The following is a 15,867-nucleotide window of genomic DNA, read 5'->3' on the forward strand; positions in this document are numbered from 1 at the left end:
GGTACTTTACACTACTCTCTTATTAATCAATGAACACACACTATAGTAATTATGCTGTGTAGAAAATTCCCCAAAATGTGGCAGCTTAATACTATAAACATTTACTATATTACACAGTTTCTGCAGCTCAAATCTGGGAAAGGCTTAGCTGGTACTCCTGGCTCAGTGTATCTCATGAGGGTTTTTTTTTTTTTTTTTGGTAATTTTTTATTGGAGTTCGATTTGCCAACATAGTGTAACACCCAGTGCTCATACCGTCAACTGACGCCTTCAGTGCCTGTCACCCACTCACCCTATCCCTTCGCCCACCTCCATTTCCACCACCCCTTGTTCGTTTCCCAGAGTTAGGAGTCTCTCATGTTCTGTCACCCTCTCTGATATTTCCCACTCATTTTCTCTCCTTTCCCCTTTAATCCCCTTCACTATTTTTTACATTCCCCAAATGAATGAGACTATATAATGTTTGTCCATCTCTGACTGACTTACTTCACTCAGCATAATACCCTCCAGTTCTATCCACATTGAAGTAAATGGTGGGTATTTGTCGTTTCTAATGGCTGAGTAATATTCCATTGTATACATAGACCACATCTTCTTTATCCATTCATCTTTCGATGGACACCAAGGCTACTTCCACAGCTTGGCTATTGTGGACATTGCTGCTATAAACATTAGGGTGCAGGTGTCTCGGTCATTCACTGCATCAGTATCTTTGGGCTAAATCCCCAGCAGTGCAATGCTGGGTTGTAAGGTAACTCTATTTGTAAATCTTTGAGGAACCTCCACCCAGTTTACCAGAATGGCTATATCAGTTTACTTTCCCACCACCAGTGCAAGAGGGTTCCCCTTTCTCCACATACTCTCCAACATTTGTGGTTTCCTGCCTTGTTAATTTTCCCTATTCTCACTGGTGTGAGGTGGTATCTAATTGTGGTTTTGATTTGTATTTCCCTGATGGCAAATGATGCGGAGCATTTTCTCATGTGCTTCTTGGCTATGCCTAAGTCTTCCTCTGTGAAATTTCTGTTCCTGTCTTTTGCCCATTTCATGATTGGATTGTTTGTTTCTTTGCTGTTGAATTTAATAAGTTCTTTATAGATCTTGGATACTAGCCTTTTATCTGATACGTCATTTGTAAATATCTTCTCCATTGTGTAGGGATGTCTTTTAGTTTTTTTGAATGTTTCTTTTGCTTTGCAGAAGCTTTTATCTTTATGAAATCCCAATAATTCATTTTGCTTTTGTTTCTCTTGCCTTCATGGATGTATCTTGCAAGAAGTTGCTGTGGCCAAGTTCTCCTCTAGGATTTTGATGGAATCTTGTCTCACATGTAGATCTTTCATCCATTTTGAGTTTATCTTTGTGTATGGTGAAGGAGAGTGGTCTAGTTTCATTCTTGTGCGTATGGCTGTCCAATTTTCTCAGCACCATGTATTGAAGAGACTGTCCTTTTTCCAGTGGATAGTCTTTCCTGCTTTGTCAAATATTAGTTGACCAGGGAGCTGAGGGTCCACTTCTGGATTCCCTATCCTGTTCCATTGATCTATGTGTCTATTTCTGTGCCAGTACTACACTGTCTTGATGATCACAGCTTTGTAGTACAACCTGAAATCCGGCATTGTGATGCCCCCAACTCTGGTTTCCTTTTTCAATATTCCCCTGTCTATTCAGGGTCTTTTTTTTCAGGCTCTTTTCTGATTCCATACAAATCTTAAGATGATTTGTTCCAACTCTCTGAATAAAGTCTGTTGTATTTTGATAGGGATTGCACTGAATGTGTAAATTGCCCTGGGTAGCATTGACATTTTCACAGTATTAATTCTTCCCATCCATGAGCATGGAATATTATCCCATCTCTTTGTGTCTTCCTCAATTTCTTTCAGAAGTGGTCTGTAGTTTTTAGGGTATAGGTCCTTTATCTCTTTGGTTAGGTTTATTCCTAGGTATCTTATGCTTTGGGGTGCAATTATCAATGGGATTGACTCTTGAATTCTCTTTCTTCAGTCTCATTGTTAGTGTATAGAAATGCCTCTGATTTCTGGGCATTGATTTTGTATCCGGCCACACTGCCTAATTGCTGTATGAGTTCTAGCAATCTTGGGGTGGAGGCTTTTGGGCTTTCTATGTACAGTATCATGTCATCTGCGAAGACGGAGAGTTTGACTTCTTCTTTGCCCATTTGAACACCTTTTATTTCTTTTTGTTTTCTGATTGCTGAGGCTAGGACTTCTAGTCCTATGTTGAATAGCAGTGGTGAGAGTGGACATCCCTGCCGTGTTCCTGATCTTAAGGGAAAGGCTCCCAGTGTTTCCCCATTGAGAATGGTATTTGCTGTGGTATTTTCCTAGATGGCTTTTAAGATGCTGAGGAATATTCCCTCTATCCCTACACTCAGAACAGTTTTGATCAGGCATGGATGCTGTATTTTGTCAAATGCTTTCTCTGCATCTATTGAGAGGATCATATGGTTCTTGTTTTTTTCTTGCTGATATGATGAATCACATTGATTGTTTTATTTTTTATTTTTTCTTCTTTTTTTAATAAATTAATTTTTTATTGGTGTTCAATGTACCAACATATAGAATAACATCCAGTGCTCATCCCATCAAGTGTCCCCCTCAGTGCCCGTCACCCACTCTCCCCCACCCCCAGCCCTCCGACCCTTCCACCACCCCTAGTTCGTTTCCCAGAGTTAGGAGTCTTCCATGTTCTGTCTCCCTTTCTGTTATTTCCCACACATTTCTTCTCCCTTCCCTTATATTCCCTTTCACTATTATTTATATTCCCCAAATGAATGAGAACATACACTGTCCTTCTCCCAGTGACTTACTTCACTCAGCATAATACCCTCCAGTTCCATCCACATTGAAGCAAATGGTGGGTATTTGTCGTTTCTAATGGCTGAGTAATATTCCATTGTATACATAAACCACATCTTTATCCATTCATCTTTCAGTGGACACCGAGGCTCCTTCCACAGTTTGGCTATTGTGGACATTGCTGCTAGAAACATCGGGGTGCAGGTGTCCCGGCGTTTCATTGCATCTGAATCTTTGGGGTAAATCCCCAACTGTGCAATTGCTGGGTTGTAGGGAAGGTCTATTTTTAACTCTTTGAGGAACCTCCACACAGTTTTCCAGAATGGCTGCACCAGTTCACATTCCCACCAACAGTGTAAGAGGGTTCCCTTTTCTCCGCATCCTCTCCAACATTTGTGGTTTCCTGCCTTGTTAATTTTCCCCATTCTCACTGCTGTGAGGTGCTATCTCATTGTGGTTTTGATTTGTATTTCCCTGATGGCAAGTGATGCAGAGCATTTTCTCATGTGCATGTTGGCCATATCTATGTCTTCCTCTGTGAGATTTCTCTTCATGTCTTTTGCCCATTTCATGATTGGATTGGTGTTTCTTTGGTGTTGAGTTTAAGAAGTTCTTTATAGGTCTTGGATACTAGCCCTTTATCTGATACGTCATTTGCAAATATCTTCTCCCATTCTGTAGGTTGTCTTTTAGTTTTGTTGACTGTATCCTTTGCTGTGCAAAAGCTTCTTATCTTGATGAAGTCCCAATAGTTCATTTTTGCTTTTGTTTCTTTTGCCTTCGTGGATGTATCTTGAAGAAAGTTACTGTGGCCAAGTTCAAAAAGGGTGTTGCCTGTGTTCTCCTCTAGGATTTTGATGGAATCTTGTCTCACATTTAAATCTTTCATCCATTTTGAGTTTATCTTTGTGTATGGTGAAAGAGAATGGTCTAGTTTCATTCTTGTGCATGTGGATGTCCAATTTTCCCAGCACCATTTATTGAAGAGACGGTCTTTCTTCCAATGGATAGTCTTTCCTCCTTTATCGAATATTAGTTGACCATAAAGTTCAGGGTCCACTTCTGGGTTCCCTATTCTGTTCCATTGATCTATGTGTCTGTTTTTGTGCCAGTACCACACTGTCTTGATGGCCACAGCTTTGTAGTACAACCTGAAATCTGGCATTGTGATGCCCCCAGATATGGTTTCTTTTTCAAAATTCCCCTGGCTATTCGGGGTCTTTTCTGATTCCACACAAATCTTAAAATAATTTATTCTAACTCTCTGAAGAAAGTCCATGGTATTTTGATAGGGATTGCATTAAATGTGTAAATTGCCCTGGGTAACATTGACATTTTCACAATATTAATTCTGCCAATCCATGAGCATGGAATATTTTTCCATCTCTTTGTGTCTTCCTCAATTTCTTTCATAAGTGTTCTGTAGTTTTTAGGGTATAGATCCTTTACCTCTTTGGTTAGGTTTATTCCTAGGTATCTTATGCTTTTGGGTGCAATTGTCAATGGGATTGACTCCTGTATTTCTCTTTCTTCAGTCTCATTGTTAGTGTATAAAAATGCCATTGATTTCGTATCCTGCCACGCTACCAAATTGCTGTATAAGTTCTAGCAATCTTGGGGTGGAGGCTTTTGGGTTTTCTATCTAGAGTATCATTTCATCAGCGAAGATGGAGAGTTTGACTTCTTCTTTGCCAATTTGAATGCTTTTAATGTCTTTTTATTGTCTGATTGCTGAGGCTAGGACTTCCAATACTATGTTGAATAGCAGTGGTGAGAGTGGACATCCCTGCCGTGTTCCTGATCTTAGGGGAAAGGCTCCAAGTGCTTCCCCATTGAGAATGATATTTACTGTGGGCTTTTCGTAGATGGCTTTTAAGATGTCGAGGAATGTTCCCTCTATCTCTACACCCTGAAGAGTTTTGATCAGGAATGGATGCTGTATTTTGTCAAATGCTTTCTCTGCATCTAATGAGAGGATCATATGGTTCTTGGCTTTTCTCTTGCTGATATGATGAATCACATTGATTGTTTTATGAGTGTTGAACCAGCCTTGCATCCGGGGGATAGATCCCACTAGGCCATGGTGAATAATCTTCTTAATGTAATGTTGGATCCAATTGGCAAATATCTTTTTGAGAATTTTTGCATCCATGTTCATCAGGGATATTGGTGTATAATTCTCCTTTTTGGTGGGGTCTTTGTCTGGTTTTGGAATTAAGGTGATGCTGGCCTCATAGAACGAGTTTGGAAGTACTCCATCTCTTTCTCTCTTTTGGAACACCTTTAGTAGAATAGGTATTGTTTCTCCTTTAAACATTTGATAGATTCCCCTGTGAAGCCATCTGGCCCTGGACTTTTGTGTCTTGGGAGGTTTTTGATGACTGCTTCAATTTCCTCCCTGGTTATTTTCCTGTTCAGGTTTTCTATTTCTTCCTGTTCCAGTTTTGTTAATTTGTGATTTTCCAGAAATGTGTCCATCTCTTCTAGATTGCCTAATATACTGGCGTACACCTGCTCATAATACGTTTTTAAAATCGCTTGCATTTCCTTGGTATTGTTTGTGATGTCTGCTTTTTCATTCATGATTTTATTAATTAGAGTGTTTTCTCTTTTGTGTTTAATAAGGGTCGCTAGGGATTTATCTATCTTATTAATTCTTTCAAAGAACCAGCTCCTGGTTTTTTGATATGTTCCACAGTTCTTCTGGTCTCTATTTCATTGACTTCCACTTGAATCTTTATTAACGCTCTTCTTCTGCTTCGTGTAGGTTTTATTTGCTCTTCTTTCTCAGTTCCTTCAGGTGTAAGGTTAGCTTGTGTATTTTAGGTTTTTCCAAGTTTTTGAAGGATGCTTGCGATATATTTCCCTCTTAGGACTGCTTTTGCTGTATCCCAAAGATTTTGAACAGTTGTATCTTCATTTTCATTAGTTTTCATGAATCTTTTTAATTTTCTCTAGATCCTGGTTGACCCATTCAACTTTGAATAGGATGCTCTTTAACCTCCAGGTGTTTGAGTTTCTTTCAGAATTCTTCTTGTGATCAAGTTCTAGTTTCAATGCATTGTGGTCTGAAAATATACAGGGGACAATTCCATTCTTTGGTATTGGTTGAGACCTGATTAGTGACCCAGCATGTGGTCTATTCTGGAGAAAGTTCCATGTGCACTTGAGAAGAATGTGTATTCAATTGCATTTGGATGTAAAGTTCTGTAAATATCTGTGAAATCCATCTGGTCCAAGTTATCATTTAAAGCTCTTGTTTCCTTGGAGATTTTGTGCTTAGAAGATCTATCAAATGCTGAAAGCGCCATGTTCAAGTCTCCCTGTATAAGTGTATTATTATCTGAGTATCTCTTTACTTTGGTTATTAATTGATATACTTGGCAGCTCCCATACTAGAGGCATACATATTCATGATTGTTAGGTCCTCTTGTTGAATAGACTCTTTTAGTATGATATAGTTTCTCAACTTTAATTTACCTGATATGAGGATGGTTACCCCAGCTTTCTCTTGAGAACATTTGAATGGTAAATGGTTCTCCAACCTTTCACTTCCAGGCTGGAGGTATCCTTAGGTCCCAATGAGTCTCCTATAGACAGCAAATAGATAGGTCTTGCTTTTTTATCAAGTCTGAAAACCTGCGTCTTTTGATGGGATCATTTAGCCCATTCACATTCAGAATTACTATTGAAAGATATGAATTTAGTGATGATGAAGTTGTAGTGGAGGGAGAATGTAGTCTACCTGAGGGGTTCTAGAGGGTGATCCTCTTGGCTCTGAGTATATTAAGTTCTGTATGTTAGAAGAAACTCAGTTCCAAATGTATATAAACCAGAAATACTTGTAGAAAGCCCCAACATTGATCACCAAAACATAAATGAGATATAAGGGGGGGGGGGCAGAATGGGAATGAGGAATCTCACAGAATGAACCAGCACGGTATACCACTTGGTTCTGGGTGCATACCTGTCGTGTTTTAGAATGTATTAACTTCCACCATTGTAGAACAAAATGAGGCAGAGAAACAAAACAAAACAATAGAAAACAAACAAACAAAAATATCTTGTATATCTCCCAAAACTAAGTTGAGTTTGTTGAAGGGAATCTAGAAGTGGAAAATATATCTAGGACTTGTAATTGTAGAAGTATATAAATCAAAAAGGAAGAATCTTAAAAGTGAAGAGATGGTAAAATATTGTAGTTAAGGTTGGAAAAGAGAAAAAAGGAAATTTATAGTCTTATATAAAAACGAGTTGTACTGGAAAAAGAAAAAAGTAGGAGGAGTACCCTCTGGTTTTATATACTGTAAATTCCTGTACTTCCCCTGGAACTTTCCAGCGCTGCTTGGTCAATAACTTGCTTTTCCCCTGTCCTTCCAGCTGGTCTTCTGGGGGAGGGGCCTGCTGTTTTGATTCTCAGGTGTGTGCACCTGAGGGAGCTGCCATGCCTCTTGAGTATCAGAGGGGTTTATCACGGGGTAAACTGCTCAGTGGTAGAAGTTTACCCCGTGAGGCCTCTGTTCCCTGGTGGCCCCGACCCTCCCAGGCATAGGGGGGATACAAGGAGGAATGACAACACTGGCGTCAGCCAGCTCTCGCTCTGGAGTCAGCTCCAGCAGTAACTACCACAGTCCCAGTCAACCCTGGCCTTGATGCTCCCCGACGGCGTGGGGGCACTGATGTGCTCAGCTTGGGGGCACCTGGCGGCAAGGGAGTCCTCGCTGTCCTGTGCCCTCCCTACCTCTGCCTGTCCCTGGAGGAGCGCAGGATCCTGGGCTGTGCCTGCTTGGCGCCCTGGGATCTGTGGCCTGTGCTGCTGGAATCATGTTCCCGGGCACGTCTTCCTAAGGCAGCAGGGCACAGACCCCTCCCTCCATCTGGAGCCGCCCGCCTAACCCACAGGCTTCTCACAGATGCCCCGCCGGGTGCGCACTCCAGCCCTTTACAGATATCCGCCCAGTTTGTGGCACTCTTTCCCGGGGTGCACTGCCCCTATTAGTGACTCCAGGAAACTGGAGGCTCCACTGTCCCTTCTGCGATTCTGCTCCATTTCCCTACTAAGCGCCTTTCTGACTGGAAAGAATCCGGTGCAGAGGTTTTAAAGTTCCTGCTTCTCTGAGGCTGGGCTTTCCTGTCTGGGGGCTTTCGCCCTCAGGCTTTAGCCTGGCTCCTTGTGGTGCGCCTCCCCCACTTGATTCTTTTTTATTTTTTTTCTGCCTTCCTACCTTGTTAGAAGCGAAACCCCTTCTCTCTTTGGCGCTCCAGTTGTTCTCTCTTTAAATCTCAGGTCAAATTCGTAGGTTCTCAGGATGGTTTGAAAGTTACCTGGGTAAGTTGGTGGGGCAGATGAGTTGAGGACCCCTACTCCTCCGCCATCTTGCCCCGCCCCTCATGAGGTTTTTCTCAAGAAGTCAGTCAGACCTACATCCATCTGAAGACTTGATAGGGACTCAATGGCCCACGTACAAGATGACCGTCTCACAGGGCTGTTGGCAGGAGGCCTTGGTTCCATGTCTCCACTGGGCTATTGGGTATGACATGGCAGCTAGCTTCCCTCAGCTTCCTTCAGGTCCAAGAGAGGAAGGACCTGCTCTCTAAAGTTGTACACCATCACTCCTACTTCATTTTATTTCTTAGAAGCAAGTCACTAAGTCCATCTCATACTTAAAGTGGAGGGGTTTAAGGCCCACCTTTTAAAGGGAGGAGCATCCAAGAATTCATGTTCATATTCTAAAACCACCAGCACATACACACATATCCATTTATACCTTGGTTTCTCACAGGTGCCCTGTCAACATCTCCCCAGGGTCTCCATATTGGGGAAGATGGGTTCAGGAAGGACTTTTCTTTATTAATGGGAATGGCACATGATATCATCAGAGGTCTTACAACCTATAAACACTATCTTTTTAGAAATTTAGATTACATGTCCCTAAATATATATTTCATTAAGCACAGGTTTCATTTCTCTAGGATGAGTAACAATTATTGTTTTAAAGATTTATTTATCTATTCATGAGAGACACAGAGAGAGGCAGAGACATAGGCAGAGGGAGAAGCAGGCTCCCTGTGGGGAGCCTGATGTGGGACTCAATCCCAGAACTCTGGGATCACGGCCTGAGCCAAAGGCAAATGCTCAACCACTGAGCCACAAGGTGCCCTGCCTGAGTAAAAGTTATTATAAAAAAATTCTGAAGGATAAAAAATTTAATTCAAAAACCACAAAGGCTAAAATATTAAGAATGAAATATAAATAATAAACTTAATTGATTTCCCTTTTACTAAACACTGTGGAAATGCTTTGTTATTTAGTTTCATAACTGTCATTTAGTTTTATTTTTTCAAAGATTTATTTATTTAATTTAGAAAGAGAGAGCGGGGAGAAGGGGTTGTTCAGAGGGCGAGGGAGAAAGAATCTTAAGCAGACTCTGTGCTAAGCATGGAGCCAGAGGTGGGGCTTGATCTCACCACCCTGAGATCACTGCCTAAGCCAAAATCAAGAGTCAGACACTTAACTGTGCCACCTAGGAGCTCCCATAACTCTCATTTTAAACTTTATGTACCACTCAATTCACCTCGGTTGCCACCTCTTGCCTAAGTGCAACCTCTAGAAAAAAGAAAAGAGAAATATTTAGACAAAACAACAAGCTCTTTGAAATTAGACAGATTTGGGATTTAATTCTAATACCTGCCATCTACTGCTACCCAACATTGTAAACTATAAAAATCCCCACTACTCTTCTTTATAGAGGAATAAATAAACACATAAAGCAACTAGTGCAGTGACTAATAAAGAGCAAACTCAAAGACACCAGCTATAATTAATGTCATTGTTGTTCAATAAAAGAAAAGAGCATTGTTTTTAGATTTGAGCTTTAGACATTTGCCACACATTTTCTCAGAGGTCTACATTCCTCTTTTCTTGTCAAAAACATTTAGTCCCAGAGAAATTAAGTGACTCATTTTCTTGTGGATACTACTTTCTAATTTCCCACTTGAACCCCCAGCCTATATTTCCACTCTATCTCCAGTTATTACAAACTATTCCAAGTTCTCTGAACCCAGCAAGCTCTCTCTCTCCTCCACATTCACACTTCCTTCTCTACACACACATGTTGGATGATTCTCTATTTGCTTTTTTTTTAATTTTTATTTATTTATGATAGTCACAGAGAGAGAGAGAGAGAGGCAGAGACACAGGCAGAGGGAGAAGCAGGCTCCATGCACCGGGAGCCTGACGTGGGATTCGATCCCAGGTCTCCAGGATCGCGCCCTGGGCCAAAGGCAGGCGCTAAACCACTGCACCACCCAGGGATCCCGTGATTCTCTATTTGTAATCAAGGTTTAATTTCTCCATCATTCCTAATATTATGAGTCCCCTTGTTCATTATCTAACTCTCCACACTAGAATGAAATATTAACAGGAGCAGGGAATCTGTTGTGTTCTCAGCTATATCTCCAAAATCTGAGAGACCTATAGTAAGTGATCCATAAATATTTGTTGAATTAATTACCTGAACTTTGAACCAGTCTAGGAGACACAGTCTGGTACATACAGGGCTTCCACCTGAATTCTGGAAACATGGGAACTGGGCAGACTTTTCTTTCTGGGAAGGCCCATCATCCAAGGAGGCAATACAACTAAGGCTTCAGGCTTCTAGATTCAGACCAGGATGGAACTCTACCTCTTATAAGCGTATGACTTTGGGGATGCTTCTCTATTTTTGTCAGCCTTAATTTCCTCCTCTTGTTATGCTAATGAGATACTTGAAACTGCTCAATATTTTCATTCATTCATTCATTCAGTCAGTCAGTCACTCACTCAGAACATACTTATTGGATGTCTCCTATACTGAAAGGCACTGTTTTGGGTATCAAGGGTAAGTCATAAACAAGTTACATCTATCAGTTCACGGTCTAATGAATGAGCAGAAAAATAATTGTCTGTTTATAGCACAGTGGTATTAGGGCCACAAAAAGGAAAGTACTGGGTTTTAGTAGCAGGGTTTGTTAGGAGAGGTTGATGTTCTTCATTTCATGTTGTTTGTCCCTAATATTGAAGTCTGTCAGTTAACAAGTCTTGAAGTCCGCTTCTGGAATCATTCTTCATGTTTCTATTCTTACAGGCTCTGCAATGCTTGAACTGGCCTTGACTTGACAAGACAAATATTGTAATCCTGAGGTTTTTCCCAGAGGTGGTAGATCTTACCTATAACCAGAAGTATTTAATAGTAAAAAAATAAAAAGATAAAAATAGTATACTTGTTTTCAAGTATACTTATAGATTCTTATTTTATTCACTGGGTCATAATCTATTATTATTATTACATACTGTGATGCTCAAATTGTCTCATTTTAAAACATCACCTGTGTTCCAAGCACTATACTAAATGCTTTCTTTACTATGTTTAAACCTTGCCACATACCTATGAGAAAATATCCTATTTTTATGCCAATTCCACATATTGGGTAATGAGTTAAAGGAAATGTAGGAGATTGTCAAGTCATAGTGCCAATAGAAAATGATGCTTAAAAGCAAGATTCCATTCCAAACACCATTCTACACTATAAGAAACCAGGGCTTGGGAAAATGGCTGAGTCCAGGGCTGGAACAGCCAAGTACAAAAAGAGCCTGGAACATCTTGTTGCACCAAAAAAGGTTTCAAAGAAAAGTGGACACATATCAAAGGACATGGGAACAGAAATCAAGGGGCTTCCAGTGACCAAATCTGGGCAAATTAAAGCATCGAAATCAATCATGATGGTAGTGGCTTATTACACAGTGAATAAAATATACATTCATGAACCCATACTGAAACAAATTAAGACATGAATAGTTAATAAATGTGGGTGAGAGGAAAGCTCTTCATTGCAGAAGAATCCTTAGTAGTAAACGGGGAAAAATGATAAAGTTGGAAACATATAATTTTTCAAACATCATGTGTTAATGGATTCAGTAGAGAATCATTAATGGATGATAGAAGAGGATATTTCCATAGTCTCCAAGTATCTCCACACAAAATATTTAAGTGCACAAAAGGAAAATATTAATTTTACTTTGGAATAATCTGATGAATACAACCTTAACCAAGAGAACAAATATAGTATCATCAATGATGAAATAAATGGATATCATGTGCTAATTGATATAATGCAATGAGAAGGATATAGTATCACCTTCTGGTCTTCCTTGCAGAAATGCATAAGCTGAATCTAATCATGAAAACAGAAAATCAGGTAAACCCCAAATGAGGGACACTCTAGTAAATGGTTCATACTTCTCAAAACTGTAATGGTTATGCAAGACAGTAAGTTTGAGAACTTGTTCCGGATTGAAGAAAAAAAGTGAAATAATAACTAGATACATTACATTACATTACATTACATTACATTACATTACATTACACTGGAGAGAAGAATGGACAAACCATAAAATTTATAAAATTTTCTATAAATGACATTTTTTCAAAATTTTATTTATATTCTAGTTAACATATAGTGTAGTATTAGTTTCAGGAGTAGAATTTAATGATTCATCACTTACATATGACACCCAGTGCTTATCATAACAAGTGCTCTCCTTAATACTCATCCATCACTCATTTAGCACAACCCACACTAACGTCTCTCCATCAACCCTCAAGTTGTTCTCTATCACTAAGAGTCTCATGGTTTGCTTCCTTCTATCTTTTTTCCTTCTCATATGTTCATCTGTATTGTTTCTTAAATTCCCTGATGTTTATAGAAGTATTATCAACAACAGTCAGACTATGGAAAGAGCCCAAAATGTCCACCGACTGATGAACCTATCTATCTATCTATCTATCTATCTATCTATCTATCTATCTATCTAATGGAATATCACTCAACTATCAAAAAGAATGAAATCTTGCCATTTGTTATGACATGGATGGAGCTACAGTGTACTGTGGTAAGAGAAATAGATCAGTCAGACAAAGACAAAGACCATACAATTTCACTCATATAAATCACTTTGTTAAGATAATTGGCCACATTTGAATAAGGTCTGTAAATGAGATATATAATAATATGGTATCAATGTTAATTTATTGATTTTGATGATTGTAGTGTGCTTACACAAAAGAATATCCTTGTTCTCATGAAGGTACTCTAAGGTATTTAGGGGTAGAAGGACATATTTACAGCTTAATTTCAAATAGTTTGGAAACAATTTGTATGTATATGTATCAGTATACGGTGTGTTTAAGGAGAAGAAAAGGTAAGAGAGAAGACAAAGAGAGAGTCAGAGAGAGGGAAGGAGAGAGAATAAGAGAGCCAAAAATACACAAAATATTAACAACTGAAGTATTGGGGTCAAGTAAAACAGGAATTTTCTGTCCCTGGGTATACCCTTGAGGGTGTAGACGCCATATAAAGACACAATATTAGACACCATAACCAAAGGAATGAGTATAGGCAGAGAAGATAAAGGGACTAAGGGATTGAGTTCCAAGGCAGGTCAATGTCAGGAGGTCACAAGGAGAGGAAGAGAGCCAGCTAAAGGAGATTGAGGAGGTCAGAGAACAACCAGAAAAGTATTGTCCTGGAACCCAGGTGTATATATGTCAACTTGGCTTTGTTTCCCTAGCAAACCCTGAATAATATACCAGGAAAGAAAGTACTTCCAGAAGGAGTGAGTGGTCAACTCTGTCCAAAATTACTGATAAGTCAACTGAGGAGAGGACTGTGAGACAACCACTTGATTTAGAAATACTGATGAAAATGTTACCTTGACCAGAACAGTTTCACTTTAGTAGAAGGTGTGTAAGCTTGATTGGTATATGATTGAGACAGAAAAGGAGAGGAATTGGAGACAGCCAGTGTAGAAAACTCTCTCCCTGTGAGGTTTGATATCAGGGGAGGATACATGGTCTCACAGGTGGTAGAAGCAGTGAGTTTAAAAAAGGCTTTTTGCTTGTTTTGTTTTGGATTTTGTTTTGTTGTATTTCAAATACGAAAACAACACCAGTTTGTATGCTGACAGGAATAATCTAACAGAGGGAGGGAAAGTGATGATGATCTTACAAATGCCCTGAGATCATGGATTTCTTTTTTGGTTTAGCCAGTCTAGGTGAGAATTCTCTGATAGTTGTGACAAAAAGAATTATCACTAACCAAGTAAGCAATGTCTTGACATATCTACAACTTTGCTCTTTTATGCCTATTGAGCAGGTATGATTTTATTTATTTATTTTTAAAGATTTTATTTATTCGAGAGAGAGAGAGAGAGAAAGAGAGAGAGAGAGAGAGACAGGCAGAGGGAGAATCAGGCTCCCCCAGGGAGTCCGATCTGGCACTCAATCCCTGAACTCCAGGATCACACCCTGAGTAGAAAGCAGAGCTCAACCGCTGAGTCATCCAGGCATTGCTGAGCAGGTATAATTTTAAAAAGTGCTCTCATTCTGGCTCGGATAATAAATTTTACGTAGTTTGGATGATAAATTATATAGGCACATGAATTAGTTAGGAACATCAGTTCTGAAGCCATAGATTCCAAACCTGGGCCGGTCACTTACAAGCTGTCACAGTGGAAAGATTACCTAATTTCTGTATTCAAGTTCTTCATATAAAAATGGGGCTGTTAATGACACATATGTCATGGTATTGTGCTGACTAAATGAGGTAAAGCACCTACAGAGCTGACAAAAGAACTTGCCAAATATGGTAAATATTTCATAAATATTAGGTATTGTTAAATTTGCATGCAGCGTGATGCAAATTTCCCCTTTACAGTAAAGAATGTAAACTGCTTGCAGATCTGTTTTCCCTATCAACATATAAACTAAAACGTAAATAGTTAACATGTGACTAAAAGTGAGATCATTCACAGATGCATTTTATCATTGGGAAACATGGAAATAGAGTATTTAAGATACAAAGGAAATTTAAAAATAAATGTTAATCAATGGACTGTCAAGATGCTTGGTGTTATGTATAAATTTATGTGTCACCTTGACTGGGCCAAAGGGTGGCCAGATATTAGGTCAAACATTATTCTGAGTGTGTGTGTCTGTGAAGGTGTTTACGGGCAAGGCTAATATTTGCATAGGTAGACTGAGTAAAACAGACTGCCCTCTCCAGTGTAGGTGTCCTGTATCCAATCAGTTGAAGGCTACGTGGAACAAAAAGGCTGACTTTCCCTCAAGCAGGACGGAATCTATCCTGCCTGGCTGCTTGAGGTAGAACATTGTCTTTTCCTGCCTTTAGACGTGGAGTGAAAGATCAAAACTTCTTGAGAACTGACCCCAGCAGCTGGTGGATTGCAACTTAAAGCATTGCCTCTCCTGGTTCTCAGGCCTTTTGACTTGGGCTGGAACTACACTAGAGTTCTCCTGCCTCTTACCTTGCTGGCATAGATGTTGGTCTTCCTAGCTCCCATACTCATGTGAGCCAGTTCATCACAATAACACACACACAAACACACACACACACACACACACACTCTCTCTCTCTCTGTTTTTCTCTCTCTCTCTACACACACACACACACAAGCACACACGATGCTACTGATTCTGTTCATCTGGAAAACTCTGACTAATACACTTGGGAAGGCACAAGCCACTTGTTAAAAGTACAACTGCATGACAACATGATCTAAGTCCGTAAAGAGTGGGCATTGTGTTCATAGGACTCAGACAACCAGGGTCATAAAAAAAAGGTTTACATAAATAATCAAATGATGGTTATTCGAGGTTGTGGTAGGTAGACTTCTAAAACTGGTCTCCTAACATTTCCCACCACAATCTCAGATACCATGAATAAGATGAATTATCTTGTGCATATTTGTGTTGTTACATGGCTAAAAGGATTTTACAGGTGTACTGAAAGTTACTAAACAATGACCTTAAATAGAGAGATTATACAAAAAAGCCTAATCTAATCACAGGAGCTCTTTAAACCTTTCTCTGGCTGGCAGCAGAAGGGGAAGCAAGAGAGATTTGAAGCAGAAGAAGAACCTGACACACCATTGCTTGTTTGAAGATGGAGAGAACTGCAGGACGAGAACTACAGCCAGCCCCTCTAGAAT

The sequence above is a fragment of the Canis aureus genome, chromosome X (genome assembly GCF_053574225.1).
Source record: "Canis aureus isolate CA01 chromosome X, VMU_Caureus_v.1.0, whole genome shotgun sequence".
NCBI classification, from domain to species: Eukaryota; Metazoa; Chordata; class Mammalia; order Carnivora; family Canidae; genus Canis; species Canis aureus.